At 36.5% G+C, this 4,504-nt stretch overlaps 1 pseudogene; it reads right to left on the bottom strand.

The window, feature by feature from the left end:
• Positions 1 to 53: 53 nt before the first annotated feature.
• Positions 54 to 1,167, bottom strand: LOC106150117 (annotated as a pseudogene).
• Positions 1,168 to 4,504: the final 3,337 nt, after the last annotated feature.

Genomic DNA, 4,504 nt, shown 5'->3' with positions numbered 1-4,504 from the left:
GGGGACGGGGGTCTGCTCGGGAATCCGGAGGAACTGAAGCAGCCTCTGTGGAGTAAGGAGCCCATGTGTTTATTCCAGCCTCTACCCACCACACCCTGACGGCCTCCCACAACTCTGCCCTTTGGATTATGGAGGGGAAAGAAAATAACCATTTGATATTCTGCGCCACAGAATACAAGATGGGTCTGGATTGTACAAGGAGCTTACACACTGAGGCAAGAAAGCGTGCAAACAGGAGCAGGGATTCCTCGCCCCACAGCGGAGCCAGGGATGGAGACACAGGGGGGCACCTGCGTCACCCCAGAGTCCACCTGGGATTCCGTTTCTGGCTTTTCTTAATCGTGTCCAACTCCAACTTCCGTCTTCTTCCCAGAGGGAGGAGAGTATCTATGAGTGTCTATGACGCCAGTGGTTTCCCCCGAGACTCTTTCTCTGCAGGACGATTTCACAAAGAGGCCCGGAGCAGGCCTGCGGAGGACCAGCAGAAGCACGAGTGTCTGAGAACGACGTAATACTGACTTCTCTTTTTTGGTAACAGTCCATGAGATGCGCGCCCCTCTCTCCTGAGATCTAGTGAGGCCTGGGGGGCGGGAGGAGCTGTGGGTGGGACACTGTACCGTGTGACATCGCGATCATGCAGCCGGTGCCGACAGGACAGAGGGGTGAGACCGAGGCTCGGGGCGTGAGGGCTCTGGGTGGCCCCCCGGGGAGCAGGCAGCTCGCAGGGAAGTGCCCGGCACTCAGGAACACGGTCCAGTTCCAGCAGGGCCACCTCCTGGGGCCGCCATCCCCTCCTGGCTTAGCCTTCGTCCTCCCGCAGCTCGGTGGGCAGGAACTTGTACTGCTGCTGGCGGATCTGGGCCAGCTTTTTCCGCGCTTCTTCCAGTTCTCGCTCTTTCTTTAGCATTTCCTCCTGGGCAGCGATGATCTGAGCAATGCCCCCCACAAACTTTGTTTTCACCACGACATCATCATCGTCAGTTTTGCCAAATGCTGCCTTCTGGGCTGCACGTACGAGATTGTCTGAGGCTCTTTTCACAGCATTTCCTGCTGCCTGTAGCCGCCTCATGGCCTCTGAGTCCTGGTCGGCTTTCACCTTACAGGCCACGAGCAGCTGAGCCGTGGAAGCCGCGACCTACTTGGCGGATGAGATGAGCTTCTCCACGCTGGCATGGCCCTGGACAGAGGCATTGGCGGCCTCACAGAGGCTGCTGGTCGCAGCCGCCACTTCTATGAAAATAATTTGATTTTAAGGCAATGAAGAAACAAATCAGCAGAAATCTGCCACACTTTTGTGCATAAGAATGTAATTTCAATCTTGGTAAAATAGGTAAACATTTGAAATTGGGACATAGCCCACAAAGAAATGTGTTTTGATTGCTAAGGATAAAAGATCACTAATATAAATTTGTGAGATACAGAGGTACAATCAGCATATGTATAAAATTGACTTAGAACTACTTGATTAGTAGAAGTCCACAGAGAACTACATCATGGTTGATAAACTTGCATCAGTAACCATATTCTAAAGCCAATGAATGTATTAATGAGACAATACAAAGGATTGGTAATTATGAGTTTGATATTATCTACAGAATTGTTTCTTCACGTCTGTCAGAAGGAGAGTATCTTAGCTGACATCATCATAGAAAAAGTTTGTTGTAATTGTTGAACCATTTCCTATAATAATTGCTTTTCTAGCCCTGAGGTTAGTTTTAAAAGCTTGAATTATGAATATTTCATATTATATTATTTTCATATTCCATAGGCATACCTTATGCAAATTAATTTTCTTATAGCTTCACACTGACCTTTACTTCATTGAGGGAAATTAAATTGTAAAAGGAATCTGCTTAGGAAAATCTTTTTTCAGAGAATATCTCCTCTATATTGTTATGGGTTAAGAGAAGCTTTTAGCATTTCAGTTTATCAATTTTATTGTATAATGAAAAACTCTAGCTAATTGGTAAGAAATCAAGATATGGAAATGATTTTCTCATGGTTTCAATGAAGTATCAGTGTTTAAAATATTGTACTACAGCAGATATGAAAGGGCACCTATTATAATAGCTTTTAATGTTTAGAGTATATAAGACTACTGTATAGCTCATACCCATATTGGCAAATTAAAAAGTATTTATGGGCTGTGTACAGTTGGGGAAACATATTAAGCAACAGATATTTCAATTCTGTAAATATGTGAAAATCCTACATTTTTATTTCCAGTAATATATTCATATCAAGAAATAAAGATACCATAAACATCTAGAAAAAAACATGTATTTTTTGCATGTGGTTACAAATGACAAACTGTTTTCTGCTTTATTTAAAGATATTTTGTTTATAACTGTGTGAGGATTTCTGAAGAAAATCAGACTTCAGGTCGTGTGTTTTCTGATCACAAAACCTCAAGTGCCTACTAGATGTCACAAATCTGACCTTACGATGAGCACAGATTGTTTATATGCTAAAGAAAGAGAAAAATCTTTAGGCTTTCTATGCATCATTTATTTTAAATTCATATCGCATTTTATTTTCAAAACTCCAAAACCATATTACATGGACTTTACTTCCTTTATCTAAACATCCTGATTCAATTTTCATACTAAAGAGTTTTAGAGTGTGACATCATGCATGGAATCAAAAGTAGAATTCTGATGTTCATTCTTACTCCCAAGAATACTTTTCATTCGAAGGTAGGTTGAAAGGGTACACATTATAAGGAGAGAGCTTATAGATTTTAAAGGAAGACAAAATTTGATTGATAAACTATGAAGTACAGGAAATCACATGTACATGAGCAGAGACTTTCAATGAATCTAAAATAATGAGAAGGCTAGTGGTTCTTTCAGAAATTTTAGTTTTAGTGTGAGTAAAAGAAAAAATAACATATGAAGTACTAAAAGTGTAAAGCTTGGAAAGTGAGGTGCTGTACAACAAAAAACGAGAAAAATTTAATAAAGTTTCAATAAATTTATGATATCTATTATATGCAATGTATTAAGACCTGATTGTGTGGGAAGGAATAAAATTTAAGACATCTGTGGGTTTCTAATTTAGGTTCCGGGTAATGAAGTAAATTTTCTTTATCAGAACAGTGTCACACTTTGAATAGGAAATTTTAAGACTTGCAAATCTTCCCTTACTCAAATAAAACTATATGTTCTGTATGTGTAACAACAGCAATAAATCCTCCAAATCCCACAAAGCAACCCCTTGCAATTTAATATACAACTATATATAATTACATATAACAATTTAGGTAAATTATATATATTTGTATATTTTCTCTTGGTTTCATAGCTTATCTTCATACCTTTTGTAATCTAGGATTTTTTTCTGGTATATTCTCTTTAGGATTTATCTCAAATACATTATCATTTCTCATTTTCCAGATTTGGGTAAGTTTTATTCATGGTTCTATTGTTCTATCTCAGGGATTCTATGTATTATATTGTAAAAATTATTAGAATATTTTTTCTCAGGTAACATACAATTTTTAAAACTTAGATTTTCTAAGTAAACTGATTCTGACAATTAGTATTTCAATGTTAAACTTTTAAGTAGATTTTACTATGTTATACAACAACTATTGTTAATTTCCTATCATCTTTCTTTGAAATTCTATATCATTTTTATTGTTTTTGTATTGTTTTGCTTTTGTCTTTGTTTTTGTTATTTAGTTTTTTATTTTTTCTCTTTAAAATGAAACAAAGAGTTTAGGAAATAAACATAATAAATATATATTCTGGGTTGAAAGAGTACAGTTCTTTTTAAACAATTTATGCTCCTCATGTATTTTTACTTGTCCTTAAGTGATATGCAAAATTAATTATGGTTTCTCTCTGATATTTCTACCGTATAGTACTGTCTAATAACTGTGTGATTTTAAAGTAGAAATTGTGAATCAGATTATCATAATTTTAATTTTCCTTAATGCATACTTTTTGTCCAGAATCTATGCATTTGTTGTACTGACAATGTATATACTTTTGAAACTAAATGTCATCCATGTACATTTATTGTTATTTTAAAGATGACTTTGACGTGTTTCAATAGCTGACTGAGAAAATGTTTTGCAATAATTGTAACTCCACCTCTAGAGATAAATTTTCTGACTCTGTAATTTAATAATACGGAGCTCCTTAAGTCACTCCCAAATTTCTTAAAAACTTTCAGAATCCGGCATGAAAAATGATAAAAAAAATTAAATAATTTTCCCCCCAGAAGATAGTAACCATTGTTGGAATAAACACAATCCACAGTATTTGCATTATTAGAGATGAAACTAATACTTCTTTGCACATGATATTTTAAAACATAGGAATTATTTTATAGCTGTGTAATTACGGTTATCAGTTATTTATAGTCTCCATTTTCTAATAAACATGTTGAAAAATCAAATTTTCATCTTATCACCTCAAACATTTGCCTCATGACTGTTTTCAATGAGAAAGAAATAGTGATATTATATGTCAGAGTCAATAAATTCTAACCAAATATC

Source organism: Chinchilla lanigera, unplaced genomic scaffold, assembly GCF_000276665.1.
Source record: "Chinchilla lanigera isolate Chin_1 unplaced genomic scaffold, ChiLan1.0 scaffold00005, whole genome shotgun sequence".
Classification (NCBI taxonomy): Eukaryota; Metazoa; Chordata; class Mammalia; order Rodentia; family Chinchillidae; genus Chinchilla; species Chinchilla lanigera.
Note: the sequence above shows the minus strand (reverse complement) of the source record. Positions and strands in the feature narration are given on the sequence as shown.